Source organism: Rutilus rutilus, assembly GCF_951802725.1.
Source record: "Rutilus rutilus genome assembly, chromosome: 1".
Classification (NCBI taxonomy): domain Eukaryota; kingdom Metazoa; phylum Chordata; class Actinopteri; order Cypriniformes; family Leuciscidae; genus Rutilus; species Rutilus rutilus.
In genome coordinates, this window is record NC_140209.1 from 11,837,281 (window position 1) to 11,856,758 (window position 19,478).

The following is a 19,478-nucleotide window of genomic DNA, read 5'->3' on the forward strand; positions in this document are numbered from 1 at the left end:
TTTTTGGTCAATGGCGATAGTCATTCTCCTCCTGACACCTTGAGATTGAAGTAAGAAGATAATGAAAACAGACATATCCATCATTTTTATGATGAGCAGCTCAAGTATTATGTGATGATGATGTTGTGTATATGTGGCATTATGTGTTGAACTGAACTAACAGACGTGATCCACAGATCCAGGAGAAACTGAAGTCAGTGTGACTGCTGGATCATTATACAGAGGTACGACACGTTCATTTATACTGACAGCTTTATAACATTAAACTATCAGTCAGTCTGTAAAAGCTTCATCAATAACTGTTGATAGTTGAATACCCTTGACTTCAGTCATGTACAGTTTCTCTTCTTCCTCTCATGTTTCCTGCAGTGATTGTGATTATTGTTGAGATGGCAGTGTTTGCTGCTCCTACTGTGATTCTTCTTCAGATCATCTGTGCAAGAAGAGCTGGTGAGTTTTGAGCCGCACACAATCTGATGATTCACACTCATCTGATCTGGAACAATCTGCAATCATGATAAAAACACATACGAGAGGTCAGTCAATGCTTTTATTTTGCAGGGAGGAAGGACTCGAAGCACCCAGAGGAAATAGAGATGCCGACAATATTACAATAAAATACTGATGAGTTTAGAGCCAATCTGCAGCAATATTTACAATAGCAAAAACTTACAGAGGATTGTTCATTGTTTTATTTTCTTCTTCTCAGAAAACAGGGAAAAAACTCTGATCACCCTGAAGAAAGAGTGACACCAAGTTTAGATTACTTTTTTTTTTACAAATAAAAGGCCAGATTTATCTTCATTAACATCCCAGTCAACACGTTGATCTCACAGTGATCTCTCCATATGATCACAATGTGAGTCACAAGTGTAACCTCACAGCGCACTCACTGTGTGCTCATATTATGACCACAGTATGAGCTCACCCCAGCTAGAAATGTTATTGGACACGAACTTCATCGTTTAGACATCAAATTTTGGTTGAAAATGAAAATTGGGTTGATGTGTTAGGCCGGCTACACACTGGCTTTGTGGCGTGTCCATTTTATTACAACCAACGCCTATTTTTCACGCGACATGCAAGCGTGTTGGAAGCGTTTCCAGGCAAAATAGAATAGGAAAAGGTGTTTGTATGTCATTTTGATACGAATACATATTAATAAATGATATTTTGACGTTTGAAAGTCTTTGGTTTTGACATAAATGCAGATATAAATGTAATTTAAAAAAAATTATAAAAAATGATCAATTTTGAAATATTGCACCTGTCAATATAGAACAAAATATTTTGTTGCCTATTTTGTCGTCACCTAGCAGCAGCAGCGCCGCGTCAGACACGTTTCTGGTGTGCAAAGACATAGAAAACGCCACGCTCACGCAACAGAAACGCCACGCTGTGCAGCCAGTGTGTAGCCGGCCTAAACATTAGATGTCAGGCTCCAACTTCATTAAATAACTACACAAACAGCATTACCAGCTTCACTTATTACTAACCAAATTTACTTTATTTCTGTCATATGTGTGGAAAAGTTCTTATTGAGATTAACAGAGGTTTAGATTATGATGATTTATTAATAATAATAGTTTGGTTTGATGTCATCATTATGGTGATCAGTGTTTGCTTTAGTTGGTCAGTTTGACTCTTGATGTTTTAATGTTAGTTTTTCTCTGGCTGCTGGAACTGTGTGTTATGGCAAGAACAGTAAGAGAAAATGTGATCAGATGATGTCATCTATTAACAGTCACATATTCTATCTATAAACTGTCATGTGTGTTATTAATTTCATATAATTGATTATAGTAATGTTTCTACAGTATGACATCCAAAAGTGTTTTAATAAAATAAACTGTATAATTACCAGTTGCAATTATAACTGTATAAGTTCCAGCATAGGTGCCTTCTGCACTGGCATCGTCTGGTCTGTCAAATATGTTAATTATGTATATGGTGTTGAGTGCAAGGCGCGCACTATACTTTTTTCTTTTTGCATCATTTTCCTTCATCTGAAAAAAAATAAATAAATAAATAAATTAGCTTTAATGCAGTGCACATATACAGACAGCCTACACAATCATGTGAATGTCTCTAATTGTCCATAAGGCCAAAATAAAAGCAAATGTGATCTTCTGGATCATAACAATCTGTTATGCTTGTGTCTCTTGTGTATGGATGCATCCAGAAAACATTTTCGTGGAATTGTGAAATGTTGAGCTTTTAGGGTTTGGAGCTGTTATCCGTCCGACTGACAGGAGTGTGTAGTGGGTGTGGCCAAACTATTGCATATCACTATCACATCTATTCAAAACTTTTCAAGCAAAGGTTTTAGTCAGGGATGGGTAAACTCGGTCCTGGAGGGCCACTGTCCTGCAGAGTTTATCTCCAACCCTGATAAACTCTCCTGCCTGTAGTTTTCTAGTAATCCTGGAGACATTGATTAGCTGTGTTTGATGAGGTTCCCAGATAGCAAGCAACCATCAAAACAATGTTAAATCAATGTTAATGTGTCAATGTTAACTGCATTGAATCAACATCACTTTAGCACCCGCAATTCATGTGTGAACTCTTGAATAAAGTCTATAGTCTAAATATAAAGTCTAAATATAACTGAATTTAGTCTACTCAGATCTTGAAGAATTTGCAGTCCTGTGGCTCCCTCTAGTGCACAACATTAGTGGGTAATGAATCACATTGATATATATGGCTGATTTTTTTTTAATGATTACATTTTTTTTTTAATGATTACTTTTTACTGATAATATACCCACATTAAGCTCAAATTCACTAATTCGTGGTACCTTATTTCATGCTTTAACAGTTGAATTATAAACTTGCTATGAAATATAAAAAAAAAAAAAATTGTGTGATCATGTTGATGTTTATAGATGTTTTGTCTTTTTTGTACATTTATTATTGCAGACAAAATATGTTTAGAACACGGATTATAGTTCATGGATTATAGTGCTTGCACGTGTTAATCATTTTGATACTATATTCATCCCATATATTTCTCACTACAGAAACATGGGATTTGTCTATAATGTATAAAAAAATAATTATTAATTAATTAAATCACAGTTAAGACACTTGCGATTGCATTTCCATTAAGTGGAGGGGGCGTGTTCGGCTCGGAATGCATTTTCAATTTCACACTGAATTTTGCTACATTCATTGCGGGACATTTAATGAAAATGCAATAGAAAGTGTCTCAACTGTGAGTGTAAATGCAATTAAGAAAAATAACATTTAAATGATCATTTTGCGACAGTTATTGCTTGAACAAGTTAAAATATCTAATCATTTCTGTAATACATTTTAATTTTGCAACTTATAAAGCGTTAAAAATGTATTCAATTTACATATTAAAACTAGTGTATGAAATGGCAAATGTAAATTATATAATTGAATTATCATTTTTATTTTGCACCAACATTGCACAAATGTAATGGAAAATGTACATTTAAATACAGAAATGCATTGTCATTTTTACATATTACATTTCAAATTGAAAATTGCTACCCACATGCTACCATAGTACGCATGCCATCAATGTGGGAAGAGTTTCACAAACAAACAATGTCTTGAGCAGGGCCGTGCAGAGACCTCTGGAGGGGCAGGTGCTCAAAGTATAAAAGGGGGGCACATGGAACAAGGCTTTAAATGGGGCTGTGTTTTTCCTGGCTTAAAATGAGGCGGAGGTGGTAAAATCCTAATAATGTATTTTAATAATAAGATAATAAAATGTGTATTTTTTTGTAGATCATCATATAGCCTAATGTGTTTCCCACATCATTTTTGTGGGTGGAGCTTGGTACCTCTAGGGGGGTCCGGGGGCATGCCCCCCCGTAAGATTTTTTTTTACATTTTAAAGATAAATTCATTAATCTGGTGCACTTTGAGTCACCCGAATCTGCCCGAATCCACTGTTAAAAATAAATAATCCACCCGCAAACCGCCCATATTCTTTGATTTAGATATCTGCATCTGATCATCACATTACAATTATTCAAATTCTTAGAGTTAAGCATGATAGTATGGTAACATATCACACTGAAGTAGGCTGATTTAAAATGAACATTTATATACAATAAAAGTTCTTCTTTTGGCAAAATTACATTTCCTTAATAGCCTAAACAGAGGCTTTTCTCCCTTCAAACTTAAATTGTCAATGTTTCATTACATCACTGCTTGAAATCTCTAATTTTTTGTATCTTTTATAAAGGGCATTTTCCCCCTAATTTTATTAAATGTATGCTCCAACTTTCATTTCAAATTTTTAAATTTGATCAATATATTATAGTTATTATATTATAGTTACCAATCACATTAAATAATTTACATTGAAAAATTATAACTGTAAACTTAAATTAGATTATTTTAAATATTTTTGAATATACAAAAATAAGGAATGTTGAAAAGATGATACTTTATGAAACTAAACCACCAGTAGGAGGCGGCAGGCGACCGTTTTAATGAGAGAGTCATTGAGTCATTCATTCAAACGATTCGTTCAATCGGCTGATTTATTCAGAATGAGGCAGTTTGTGAATGGGTAATTGAATCTTTGACTCAACCGATTCGTTCAAAATGCTGAATCATTCAGTAATGCAACAAGTGTTGCTGTGAGATGCGCGATGATATTTGTTTGGAACTATTTTCGCTGCTGAAACAGAACAAAAACAGTCATTGCGTCTAAAATGTAAGTGACTTAATTTTAACTATTTGTTTATTGACCTGTTATGAAATCAGTCTCGGTTTTAATCTTGATGGCATTCAGGAAAACAGTTACTTCTACAGCCTACACACTGCAATATAAACAACATCTCTGTATGCTCTCTTCACGTCGTCCTTGTAAAATAATAATAATAATAAGTAAACAAACATCAAAATCACTTCGCTGAAAATGAAACGCCACTTACCAGCAGCCGCAGATTTTAAGATATCTTCTGGTAGTGCGCGTAGCCACGCGAAATTAAAGAATGTGCGTGCAGCGTGAGGAATCGTTCCGGATGAGGTCGTCAGGTGAAAGGTCATCATGTGGATCATTTCATTTACGGGTAAATTATTATTTATTAATTTTACTAATAGTTAGGTTGGGCAGGCATCCACAAAAGGGCCTTTAATTACAAAAAAAGGAGAGGAAATTTTGCCTTGACAAAAGGGCACTTTGGGCACCAAGGGGCAAAGGGGCAGGTGCTCGAGCACCCAACGCCCCCCCCCCCCCTCCCCTCCCCTCCCCTCCCCTCCCTGCACGTGCCTGGTCTTGAGCATCACATCAGAGTTCACACTGGAGAGAAGCCGTTCTCCTGTGATCAGTGCGCGAAGAGTTTCACATACAAAGGTAATCTTAATGTTCACATGAGTATCCATACTGGAGAGAAGCCATTAATGTGTGATCAATGCGGCAAAACATTTATCTGTGCATCAGACCTGAAGAAACACCTGACAGTTCATACGAAGGAGAAGCCACATTCATGTTCTGTGTGTGGAAAGATTTTTTCACTTCAACTTTAAAAGTACATCAGAAAATTCACATGTGTTTTGAGTGTGAGAAGACTTTTAATTCAGCGAACAGTTTAAAACTGCACCAGAGGATCCACACTGGAGAAAAACCTTACAAGTGTTCACACTGTGACAAGAGATTCAGTCAGTCATCATCATCTCTGAAAACACATGAGAGGATCCACACTGGAGAGAAGCCGCACACGTGTGATCAGTGTGGAACCAGTTTCTATTATAAAACTCACCTGAAGCGACACATGAAGATCCACACAGTGCAGAAACCAGATCACCACAGTCTGAGATCACGGTGAGTAGTTCATCTTTATGTGCTGAGAAACAAAAGTCTCTTCTGTGTAAGTTAGTTTCCCAACAGCCACGATGAGCGAGAGGACATTATCTACTAACTCATGTTCACACCAACACGAAAGTTCAGTCCGATTTTCACATGCAATTTGTCTGTTCAGACCAATGCATAAGATAGCAGTAGATGCAAATTCACTCTCTCACTGTAGGTGGCGCTCCTGGAAAAGCAGAAATAAAGCACTATACAACTTTCTGTTTCTGACACCGACTTGTTAAGAAGAAGAATATCAAACAGTATTTGCATGTTTTCAAACAGCCGTTCAGAATTTTGTTTTTGCTATGGTGATTATTAAGATTGTTATGGTATTAAGAATACAGAGATGAGAGAGACGCTTCCAGATTATTTCTCTGTTAATGAAGTATATTTTGTTTTTTATGTGTACGCAAGGCTCCTCATACAGTGGATGTGATACAGTTCATCACCAGAATAGTATGTGCACCACTCAATTTAACCTTGCCATGCAGGTCGCACCTGTGCTTTGAATTGCATTGTTTTGCAGTAATCGGTTGTTCCACAAGGTGGCAGCACTGGCACGGGCTGTTGATTCCCAGTATAAAACCAAACTAAAGGGATGGAACAACAACAGACGCCTGCATTGACAAGCGATTGTGTGAGGGGGTCAAGAGATAGCCGTAACTTTAGTTGAAAAGATTACAAAACATGGTTTCACTTTATTTTAATGGTCCCTTTAACACATTCTGTTGAGTATATAATGTTGCACCTACATGTCTTACTATCTCTCATTAGAGTATTAGTAGAGTATTAGTAGAGTCAGGAGAATGTCTAGAACGTCACTTTGAACTGCATGAGTAAGCCATGATCAGCTGGTTGTTTGCATAAAATAGTCCATAGAAACTCACTTGATTTAATTTGTCTTTTAATTTTTAATTGATCTCCTATGACCACTTGCTTCTGACAGCCTTGTTATATTAGGTGATTTTAATATTCATATCTGCTGCCCGGATAGGCCCCTAGTACAAGATTTTGTAACTGTGTTTATTTTAACCTTACTCAGTCTGTAGTGGGATCTACTCACTTACAAGGCCACACTTTAGATTTGGTTTTGCCCTGGGGTGTTCCGGTGTGTGAGCTTGTTATAGAAAACATTGGGCTATTAAATCATTACATTATTAATTTAATGTTTTTTACTAGGCCCACTCGAGGCTGTGAGTCAGTTGGTCGTCGTGTTAGGCCCATTAATGCTTTGACTGCCTCTGAGTTCTCTGAGGCGTTTAAGTCTCATACGCAGCTGTGTGTCATGGATTTGTCTCCATCTTGTCAGGGGTCAGATATGTTAGTGGCTAGTTTTAATTCAAAATGCAATGGTATTCTGGATTCCATAGTCCCCTTTAAAAAGGTAAAATCTAAAAAGGTAGATCAGCCCTGGCTTAATGCGGAGAGTCGATTACTTAGGCAAAAATGGAGACAGGCTGAAAGGAGATGAAAAAAAGATAAGCTCCAAGTGTCATATGAGATACTCAGAGACTGCATGATTACTCACCAACAGTTTGTTGAATCTGCTGAGGCACGATACTTTTCAGTTTTAATCTCACAGAATCATCATTGTCCAAGAGTGTTATTTCTAGCAATAAATACAGTCCCGAACATTGTAGGCCCAGCTGTTGTTGATAATACTGAGAGAGCCAAAGACACGTGGGACATAGGCTGGCATGGGCTCACTTAGCCCCTAGTGGTCTGCGAATGCAGTTAGCCGGAGCTCGCGCGCTCCCAGTGAGAGGGCTAGTTGTTGATGAATGTGGCTTGCATGAGCGCAACCCTAGCAATTGACACACTCAGAGGCGCGCCACTTTAAGAATAAACAGTGGCGAAAGACGTTCTAATGAGTCTCAACTGATAATCATAGCGGAGAACATCACACTTAGCACTGTGCTCAGCTGAGCGTAGTCAGTGTTGTGCTCGCTCTCAATGTTTTTGGAATTTTCCTGCTACAGAGATAGTGAGACGCACGGGAAATAGACTGACGTGAGCTCACTTAGTCCCGTTTATTCAGCCCTGTTTCAGTGCTGAAGAATGAGGGGAAGAGTTGCTTTCTTTAAAGAAAGTGGTCTGTGAACGCAGCAAGGCGAGACTCACGCTCTCGTAGTGAGATCGTCTCTCTACAATGAACGTGTCTTCTGGGGTCGGGCCCGGCAAGCGACGCGATATTGTACTTTATGTGTCTCACCTGAGTCACAGGGGAGAGAGCGTCATTGTCAGTGCTGTATACATCTGAAAGTAGTCAGCGCTGTGTTCGCTCTAACTGCAGCCACGAGACTCGCTCTCTCATAGTGAGAGCATCAGTCTTCATTGCAGGCGTCTAGCGGGGGCGGGCCCGGCAAGCTACACGAGCATATGATCTCAGTCTTGACCTGAAAGGGGATTCCCTTGCTGCAGTGAACTCGTTTAGTCCCGCTCACTCAGCCCTACGGCTCTATTATGTCTTCGTCTCATGCTTGAGAAAAGGAGAGCAGAGGAGATTGAGGGGAGGAGTCGCAGCGACGCGAGACTCGCGCTCTCATAGTGAGAGTGTCTGTCTCAAATGAACGCGGCTTACGGGGGCGTGCCCAGCAAGTGGCGCGCTCAGAGGTGTGGCATTTTGAAAAACAAACGTAGGCGAAAATATGCTCTTTTAGTGAATCAGCTCTTGTTATACTCACCTGATAGTAGCAGGAGAGGAGCGTCATTCTCAGTCTCATGAGTCAGCGGAGAACACAGAAGATTGCCATAGTAGTCGCCCGGACTGGCCGCAGGTGAGATGATGCAGTCAGCTGCAGAGGGCTGAGTCAGCTGGCCGGAGTCCGCTGTTCTGCTGAATAGATACTCGTTCTGCTGCCTGGCCTAGCTGTTTTCGTCGGCGAGAAGGCTTCTTCAAGAAATCAGCAGTGTTTTTGTCGCTGAAGGAGATCAAATCTGAATCCTATGGCGAAATTACCTTCTTTTATTAGCAGATGCCCCTCCCCTTCTGGTGGGCTCTGCGCTCAGATTGGCGGGAGGTGCACCGATTGGTTTACACAGTTACGCTGCTCCGCCATAGGTTCGTGCAGTTCCCACTGACCAGCCAATAGCATGCGTTTACTCTCTGCACTGTTATGGCTGTGCAGTAGCACTGCGTTATTTAATAAAAAGACTTCAGTATTCTGAGAAAAAGGGGTTTTCCCCATCGCATATAGCTACACAATACAACTGACCATTCAAAAGGGAACAAGGCCTACACTACTATCTTCTGCTTATCTGAGTTCAACTCATTTCATAATTGATGAACCTTACAGAGTTATTTAAGCAAATCACCACTAAACTGAATTAATCTGAATAATGACTTGTCTTTACAGGAGTCAGGAGAATCTGTTTGCATCATTATTTTTCTGTTTATCCCAGTGAAGCTGCTCTGAATCAGTCTGTACTGTATAAAGTACTATTTAAAGTCTCTCTAACACAATTAAACACTCTTAAAGATTTTTTTTTTTATCAGAACAACTTTAAAGGGGTCATAAAATGCCATTTTTGTACAAGCTAATATGATTCTTTAGGGTCTAAATTAAAAGTTTGTAATATACTTTAAAAATTCTCATTAGTATTGCAGGAAAACACTATTTTACCTGGTCAAAAACAGCTCTGTTTTCAGCACGCCGTTTAAGTGCATGTGTCTTTAAATGATAATGAGCTTTGCTCACCCCGCCCCTCTGTTCTGTGTGTACACCGTTTGTAATAATAACACAATAACCATAACGCGTTGATCATTATAAACGTGGGATTATGAATTATATTGAGAACGTTGTACATAGAAAACATGCCATAATGTACCCTGAGTGTAAACCTTAGCCGCATTCATCTTGAAGCGTGCTAGCAATTTGCAAAGATTAATATAAAGATTAACCCTCTGGCGTCTAAGGTGTTTTTGGGGTCCTTGAGATGTTCTGACATGCTCTTACATTTGTGCTTTTTTCAGTTGCTTATAAACATATTAATGGCAAAGGTATAATTACACTCGATTTAGCACAAACAGGGCTACCATAATATGTGAGCAACATGTATGTACATGTTTGTATTTTTGAGAAAATAACGTTTATGCATGGTTATTGAAAAAACTAAAAATGAAAATGTCTGAAATAAGGCCACAAAACACATACTCTATATGTGTCCACAGGACTTCTGAATAATGCATTTTGTCACCTAGAGTTTTTTCTTCAAAATGATGTGAAAATCATCCTGCCTAACCATTCACATAAAACAATACATTGATTTAAATTTTGTAAGACACTTTTTGTTTGGAAAGGCAATATGCGGGTGGGCGTGATTCACACCTGAGGAGACAATGGGCCCCCTCATAATGAGGCTGCATACTTAATGAGCCTTTCATTCAGGTGTGTGACTGAGCCACAAGAATGCAAGGACAATATATATATATATATATTTGGTTCACAGTTGTTGTTGTTTTTTCCACAAATTGTGCTTGCAAATTGTATAATATCCAAGGTAAACATTTCTAGTAATTGTGCAGTTAATTGTTCTCATACTGTATTTTCAGATTTTGAATATATTCTCTACCCAAATGTGTCACTAATAAAGCATAATACAATTATTTAAAGAGAAGGCTTATATTGACCTTTTAAGAATTTGTTTACATCTATCCTTGTGTGTATATATACATATATATTTTTTTTGTGCTATTTTATTAAAAAGGTTATACAATTACAACAACAATTAAAATTGTAACAATATTTTCAGTGTAATCTTTCTTTGTAAAAACTAAAGTATACATTTTATCATACGTAATTCAATTCATATGAGCAGAAATTGGCAACATTATAAGCTTATTTGATGTGGCCGTATTTTACAGTAAAAACTTTATAATCTATCCGATTTTTACTCATCTTAGTATAGCAATAGAGTTTGGTAAAAGCTGTTCATTCATTCACACACAGAAACGCGATTCATTTTGAAACAGTATTTTTCCATCTGTAGTAGCTCCACAACAGCGCGCATCTGTGCGTTCATTCATTCACACTCAGAAACGCGATTCATATTTAAACAGTCTTTTGCGTGTACAGACACTTGCGATTAGAACAAAGCAGATATAGAACTGACCTATTCCTCAGCCGGATCCCTTTGCTCCTCGAAATGAAACTTCCAGAACTTCTGAGGTAAATTTTCCAGGATTATCAAGATAGTATTATTCCTCACAGCGTCGTAAAGTACAGTCTGAAAGTGAACTTGCGGTGTGTGTTATCCAGCTGATGTGGGCGTTTCACAGGTTTGCGTGGATCGCCTCACATTTGCGTTTGAATAACGCGCGCTCTCCGTGGGCGGGGTCACATTAAAACTTAATGAGCTGAGATGAGAACGACTGACATCTCTCTCTTTTCATACATATTACATAAACTGTGAATATTTTTTTTTCAATAAAAATTACTTCATTTAAAAGAAGAGAATTCAAGCTTCATGCCTGTGTCTGTATGCCTGTTTGACTGAGAATTCGCTGAGTTAGAGTTCATTTTTCTGACGCGTTTCAGAATGGACTACACTGACAGAGAGAAAGCAGAACTCGCATCGTGTTTATTTTTCTTTATTTGGCAAAAAGCACAACACTTTGTTTTTATTGTGAGTATACACAAAAATAATACACACTTAACAGGATCGATTGATGTATGAAACGTGTATGGGAGATCAAAGTCAACAGAGTATTTAGAGTCTCTATTGCACTGATAAGGGAAAACACAAGCTGGTATCGCCGGCGATACCGCCGACCCCAGGGGGTTAATAAAACGCTACACTCACTTCAGTTCTTCTGGAGGTGCAGCAGGAACACGAATAGTTGGTACCGATCCTTTTTTCAGGAGCAGCTTCTTAGCAAAACCAGCTTTATACTGACCCTCGTTTGTAAAGCAGTCTGGTGTGTGAAATGATTCGCGCAAACATGAAAGCATTGACGTTGATCGTGGGGAATATTCCCTTCAAAAACAAAACTCAGCCACTGCGTCTTCAGCGGTTCGGGTTTAGGAACATCAAAATGACTGCTGTGTTCGTTATTACACCCAAGAACAGAACACCACAATCGCTTGGACGCCATTCTGCTCCAGCGTATCAACAATGCGGACTATGATGACAGCTCGTTTCACGAGCGAGGGCGGGTCTTTGTTGAAACGCTGCTGTCAATCGACAATCGTGGGAGGGGCGTCCGACCGTGTGACGTCACAACGGCTTGATTTGAGACAGTGGAAAACATATAAGGAGATGGATTTTTATCATTTTATGATGGTTGTGTACAGGCACTGCCAACACACATTTCAGTACAATCAACTTGTAAAAGTGCATGTACCATTATATGACCCCTTTAAGAAATCCTTAGAATTATATTAAAAATGTTGATTAGACTATAAATTAGTTCAGTCATTCAGGTCAATTGATGATTGTCAAAACATAACCAACACCACCTGATCACCTTTTCTCTCATCTGGTTGTTACAACCCAGTTATGCTTAAAACGGGGAAGTCTTTTCTTTGAGTTTTCCGCGTACAGTCGACACCATTGTCAAAACGATCCCCATTCACACGGATCCGCGAAAATGACAAAAAAACACTGTATTCTGCTGCCAGGCCATCGGATGGCGATGAAACACTATAGACTGAACACGTAATACGTATGTGCATGACCTCATCGTCTTCAGAGATTCACATTTTGATTGTTTACGAGAAGATATTTGCGTTATCAGGCCCCAAAACACCATTTTGTCGTGTAAATGAACGAAAAAAGTGTAACATGGAAAACGGTGTTGTGTAAACAGCCCCTAAGAGAGTTAAAATAACACTGAAGCAGTGTTAAAGTTATAATTCAGATATAATTAAATTATAGTTAATTATTAACTGATTAATTGAGTGATAATTGACAATTATTGAAGACACCTGATGTTAACAATTAGAATCACTGAAAGAGAAAATCACACCGTTATGGTGATCAGTGTTTGCTTTAGTTGGGCCCTTGACTTTTTATGTACCCTTATTATAACACTTTTGAGTGTGGTCTAAAATAAATTCCCAGGAGAGTTAATTTAACACTGGAGTTTTTGCTGTGTATACAGTATATAGATAAAGTGTGATCTTGACGTATCTGTCAATGCAACACTTCTGGAGGTTGTGAATTTGTCGTTTCTCAAGCACAAACTTAGTAGCCTAATAAAAGCTTCATGGTACACACACATATAGCAAGCGATCTTGGCCCGAATGTGGCCTCACGCAGGCCTGATGTCAGCAATGGCATGAATCCTGTCAGACAGTTATGGCCCATGTGTGGCCCTTGTCTTTAAACCAGATCTAGGCCACTCCAGGACCGTCATTCTTTGTGGCATGAGGACCGAGGGAAAATGGGCTCTGTGGACCGGAGCTGGGCCAGACAAACATTGATATGTGGGAAGGTGTGATGAAGTAAACTTCAGAGCCGATTCTTTCTTTTGGGAGACAATAACTTTATTTGTTGTGCACGTTCAAATTTAAAACTTTGCAGAACGTTTATATTCACAAACAGCTATATTACACACTGCATGAAAGGGAACTTTCGAAAAAACATAAAAGGGGAACTTTAACTCTTTGGGCCCTATTTTAACAGAGGACAGCTAGTAGTCGCTGTGCAAGTAAACCTCACTCCTCTGATCTTTAGCCTCCTTGTTAGAGTGCCTGACGATCTGAAACGCAAGTGACTTTGTGGGCGTATCTCAGGTGCTGTTGCTATTATACCGGCGGGATAAATAACTCTTGCGCCCAACGCCCATCTAAAATGGGTTGGTCTGAAGTAGCTACATTACTCATAGGTGTGGTTTGGGCGTATCGTGCAATAAACCAATCAGAGTATCATCTCACATTCCCTTTAAGAGCAGGTGTGCTTGTTCCATGGCGGCTGGCTACTATAACTGCGGATTTGCCAGATGCACGCCAGGAGCGGTTCACAGCCGAGGAGACCGACGTTCTCGTCATGTCCGTAAAACACAGAGAAGTGACATTGTATGGGGATGGAGAAACACACCCAGATTAGCTTCGGTTAAACAGGCGTATAATAATTTGGGTAAATAGATTTATGCCTATTTTTTCACATCTTCATGGACACCACAATGATTTCCCTCATGTGGAATATTTTTCCTTGTAATTATGTATGGTTTGCAAAAATGGCAACTGCTCCATCTGTGTGTAGATGAGAGAAGCAAAGTGTATGTGCGTTGTGCACATGCTACATTATGGCCAAGCATGCACCCTTAAAATAGCATCTGAACGCGCCACTGAAAACGCGTTAGACTAGGTTTTTCCTGGTCTGTGGCGGAATTGTTTTCTGGAACTGCAAAATAGCACCAGGGAACGTTTGCGCCGGAACACGCCTCCTCTTTTCGCTGAACCGCCCCCGGGAGTGCAAGTTCATTCGCTAATTTACAGACGTGCGTCTGTCGAGGGAAAAGTCTGCTGTGCGTCGGGTGAAAAATAGGAATGAGACATGCGTCGGTGTACAAAGTCAATAGCGCTGGGTGCAAGATAGGGCCCTCTGACTCACAAGTCAAAAACCACCTCAAGCAAGCGTGAAAACTTTTTTTGCAAATTAAGGGATTTTTATTCGAAATTTGACATTTCCATCACTCGTTTCTAATGCGATACTTCAAAATGCACATAAAAACAGGTTGATGGAAACATAGCTAATGAGAGGATAAATATTTCTGGACGCCACTGTACAATTCAGCTCACTTTCTGATCCAGAGCTTTTCAAAGTCAACACAGTTTTACACCAGAGATATTTCTGATTGCTTCTTCAGCTGTATCATAGAGTCAGGACTAAACACTCAGCTGATGAGATCAGAGGAAGTAACCAACCAGAGGAGAAGCTGATGATGTTTAAAGGAAGAGCTGTAACTATATATAATGAAGAGAAAGACTGACAGAAACACAAAATGGCTGATAAGTGTGATCTGTGTCAGCTGGGACTGATCATTCTCTCTTCACTTCTCACAGGTAAAGAAATCTGTATTTTCTCTAAAGACATTTAGTGGAATTAGTCTGGAAAGAGTTCATTTGAACATGCTCAGTTTATTCTTGCACACATTCACGTTGTGATCTCAGAGTTGTGTATTGATACACACAGATCATACTGTATTATTCCTGATACTGGACATAGTGTCACTCAAACATCTGATGATGAAGAATTATTTTCATATTAAGAGTGTAACGCCCGTGTCACACATACTCCGTTTGCAGTGCGTATGGGGTGCGTATTTTTTCCCGCACTCATGTTAACAGGTTAATGCTTTCACACGTAGATGCGGTCCGGCCGTGCGTTCCAGGAGCGGTGCGTATACAGCAGTGCAGCGATCATTTCCGCACCGAGTCTATTTTTGCTGTGCTGCACGCGCTGAATTAAAGTGACAGCGCATGGTTCGTGGTCAAAATGTACACAGATTGACATGAAAATATAATAATCTCACCATAAATGCATTTAATTAATTAAAATGTAGTAATCTCACCATAAATGCATTTAATTTAATACTACTATTTTTGACAGTCATCTATTTACTTTAAGACCGGGTTAAAGCAAAGAAAAAAGCACAGTTACAATAGATTAATGTGTGGGAGAGCGTTGCTATAGAGAGTGACGATATTGTATTGCAATAGATAGCACTATTATACTATATATCAAGTCAATATCAAATCAAAACTATTTAGCACATTATTTGTAATTGAAAAGGTTTAATGACAAAATATGGTTATAGTTATACTTAAAATAGTAAAAAAAAAAAATAGATGAATGAGATGATGAAAACTTATACCATTAATCTTACCCAGCATGTAAATGTTTCCTGAGAGAGAGAGAGAGAGGGGGAGGGAGAGTAAGAGACAAAGAAAAGAGGAAGTAAAGAGAGAGAGCCCCAAGCAAGAGAGCCAGAGCATAAAAAGAGACAGAGCAACAGTTTCAATCTTTTTTTATCCTTTCCTGACCATGTGACTTTAACCCAACTGTGAGACGTTTAAACTGACCAATCAGATAATTCGAACTTCCCCCACCGTACTAAAGGTGTGACAATTCATTAACCCCCAAAATACACACATTCTGGCCTACAGGCCTTGATCACTATCTGTGTCTTTGGGAACTCCAAATGGTCCTTGTGGTGGAAAGAGGGGGTAGAAAAACAGTCAAGATTATTTCAATTCTACAGGAGTGTGTCAGTGATTTGAACAGCTCTCTGATAAAGACTAATAGTTTATTCTGGAGAGTGTGTTGTTTGCAATAAGTGAGGAAAAAACGGTAACAGCCATAATGGCTGCCATAATGCCATAAAGCCATAATGGCTGCTTGCAGCCAAATTTGTAAAGGGCCAAGCGCAAGAAGACGACAAGACTTGCCAACATGGCTGAAAGTGTCAGACCAACTGCAACAATGAGCAATTAAAGACATTTAAAGAGGATTTTGGGCAAATGGCTGAAAAATCATATATACAGTAACTTATAAGATGATTTAATGGATTATCACTTTCGACCAATAGATGGCGCAGTTACTAAATCGATGTGATGTGGCCAGAGTGAAGTGACAATGACACATACAAAGTTTGGTGTCAATATGTCAAGGCATTGCAGAAATAAAGCCTGAAAAGTCATTTTGGCATCATGCCTGGAGTCTGGAGATGATACGATTAAATTTTTCAATTTCAAACTTTTTGAGTACCTTCAAGGCATGGTGCCGATGACTCATACCGAGTTGCTTAACAATACGCTGATGCGTTCATAAAACATAGCATTTTATGTAGTGGTGCACGATATATCGGCCGCCGATATAATATCGGCCGATATGGTCATTTTTTTACACATCGGTATCGTTCCGATGTCAAAATAGGGCCGATGTGAACAGGCCGATAATCATTCCTGTGTATTTGACGTGTGAAGTTGAAGATGAAGTTGATGATGCTGACTCGCGATGTTCGCAGTAGTGAACACGCCAGAGAGAAATGCACATTTCATACGGATGACATAAGCAGAGAGTCTGTTTTCTTTCGTTTTGAATTGTTCTGTTTAAAAGTAGACATTTCAAGCTTTCTATATATGTCTCAGGTCTGTGAGGCGAGTAGGCTACCTTATACGCTGAGTTTCGGTTCATTTATGAGACGAGCTCCAGGTTCACGCGCCGGCGCCTCCGTGTCGTGATTATCTATTTTCTACTACATTTACTTCTTATTTATTAAATCCAGGCAATTGGTTGATGAAACATTGATCAAAATGAAGATACAATTAATACAAAACGAAATTAAATTTAAAGACAGGCTTTGTGCTTTCTGTTTGAGGTCTCTGTGAAAGTTTTAAAGCAGTCTTTTAGTGCCGCTTTCAGAGCGCTCACGTCCGTAACGGAGAACTGTCCCGTCCGTAACATTGTTTTTTTTTGTGAGAAATAAATTTCTAAATAAATGCGACTTATAGTCCAGTGCGACTTATATATGTTTTTTTTCCTCTTCATGACGCATTTTTTGACTGATTGTTTTTTGACTCGTAGATATTCGAATATATTGCTTGATATTTGATACCCGTTCGAATTAGATTTTTCTCAAAAGTGACAGCCCTAGTATCAGGCAGAATGTAGTTATATGGTTGAAATAGGAATCGCAAAGAACAGCAGTTGTCTTGCCAAACAGTCCAGTTTGGCTCAATCCATATATTTGGCGACATAGTAGAAATTAAGCTAACGTCCTTCGGGCTATGCACGTACACTTCCAGGCCGGGTCAGTAGCCTATACAGTATCGATCGGCTGCTGCTTGCTTTTACTCTAAAGTCTTGATGTATTGTCACCCTAGTAAAAAAAACAGCCTATGTGGAGGTGGAGAAATATCTTCCTTGAGTGATAAGAAGAGTTTCGTTTCACCAGTGAATGGATGAAAAGCACGCTAACAATTAAAATATCCACTGTAGCTGCAGCCCAACTTTATTCTAGCCTACACGTAGCACGTACACGTAGCAAGTGTTCAGCGTGTGTTGACGTGAACCATGGACATAATTGAAAGTTTATGCACTGGGATTTTGTTGGGATTCACTTAATATATCAGAGATTGCTGAGGGGTGTTTATAAATATCTGGGACATTTCTAGATGTTTCTTAATGACAGAGGTTAGGTACAGAGCAGCCTACACAATCACTGAACTAGGCTGGAGGCGTAAATTCAACAGCACAGTTTTTTCAGCACTTGTCAATCTCACCATTTAACCCAATGAGCATGTTATACAAAACCCTCAGACACTGACATTGCCTATTCATTGCCTTTTCATCCTTATTCATAGTGTGAATTCAGGACACACTTGTATCCTTTATAAAATTTTATTTTTATATAAATATTTATTTTTTCTTCTGAAAATCTGATGACATATTTTGCACACAGGTAAAGGTGCCCAATATCAGTCATTTCTGAATTTTTTTTTTTTAAAGTGTTTTGGAAATTAGCTCTTTATTTGATTATCATAAAAATGTGTTTTCTATACAGAGATATCGCCATCGGTAAATATCGGTATCGGCCACAATTTTCACATCGGTACATCACTAATTTTATGTCACAATACTGTATTGATGTCAATGGGAATTTCATGTTTTGTTCTATTATAGCGCCACCAAGAGGCTCAGTCCCACCATTTTATAATGTGTCCTCAGAGTGAGCCTATACATCTGTGTGTCAATTTTGGTGAAAATATCTCAATTCGCTTCGGAGTTATAGACATTTATATGATAAAAAATTACTGACACCTGACTTTGATTGGATTTTACTACCAATCTCAATAACGGTGACGTGCTTCATTAAGAAAACCAGGGATGGGTAAACTCAGTCCTGGAGGGCCACTGTCCTGCAGAGTTTATCTCCAACCCTAATAAACTCTCCTGCCTGTAGCTTTCTAGTAATCCTGGAGACATTGATTAGCTGTGTTTGATGAGGGTCCCAGATAGCAAGCAACCATCCAAACAATGTTAAATCAATGTTAATGTGTCAATGTTAACTGCACTGAATCAACATCACTTTTACACCCATAATGTTTTTTTTTTAGATTTAATCCAAAAATCAATGATAATGGCATTGAATTTATGTTACAATGTGATGATGATGATTCAACATCATGCTTGCACTCTTTTAGAAAATAAAACACAACTATAACAGTATAACAGTGGCCCTCCAGGACCGAACCCTAATTTGTCCTTTGGGGTCAATATGACCCAGTCGACTTTTCTTTAGTTAAAAAAAAAAAAAAAGGTTTTCTTCATCTCAGTGCAATAAGATTTTGTGACTTTTTCTAAATTATCTATCTATATACACACACAAAACTGGGCTTGATTCGGTTGTTCTGAAGGTATTTAAAAAAAAAAAAAAAAAGTCACACTCAAGACCTTTGAAATGAATGTCTTTGAAATTAAAATTGATTTAGATTTTTCATTTGTCAAAAAAATTAAATAAATCCAGAATAAATCTGAAAATGTCCATATGTCAATATACTAGAGCACAAATGCAATGTGGAACAAACATGATCACACACACACATACACACACACACACACACACACACAGACACACACACAGACAGTTGTGTTTACTCTTTACTCGTGTTCCTATCCGCTTATTGATGTT

The 19,478-nt window shown here is 38.6% G+C and overlaps 1 protein-coding gene and 1 long non-coding RNA gene across 2 annotated transcripts in view; both read left to right on the forward strand.

Moving 5' to 3' along the window:
* LOC311297742 (uncharacterized protein) overlaps nucleotides 1-19,478 on the forward strand; it is a gene marked incomplete at both ends in the record, with an annotated part of 153,426 nt that overhangs the window by 70,950 nt on the left and 62,998 nt on the right. The window lies entirely within an intron of this gene.
* LOC311275801 lies at nucleotides 91-1,108 on the forward strand. The gene is made up of 3 exons (XR_014624984.1): nucleotides 91-224; nucleotides 370-450; nucleotides 562-1,108. It is a non-coding gene; the product is annotated as an uncharacterized lncRNA (long non-coding RNA).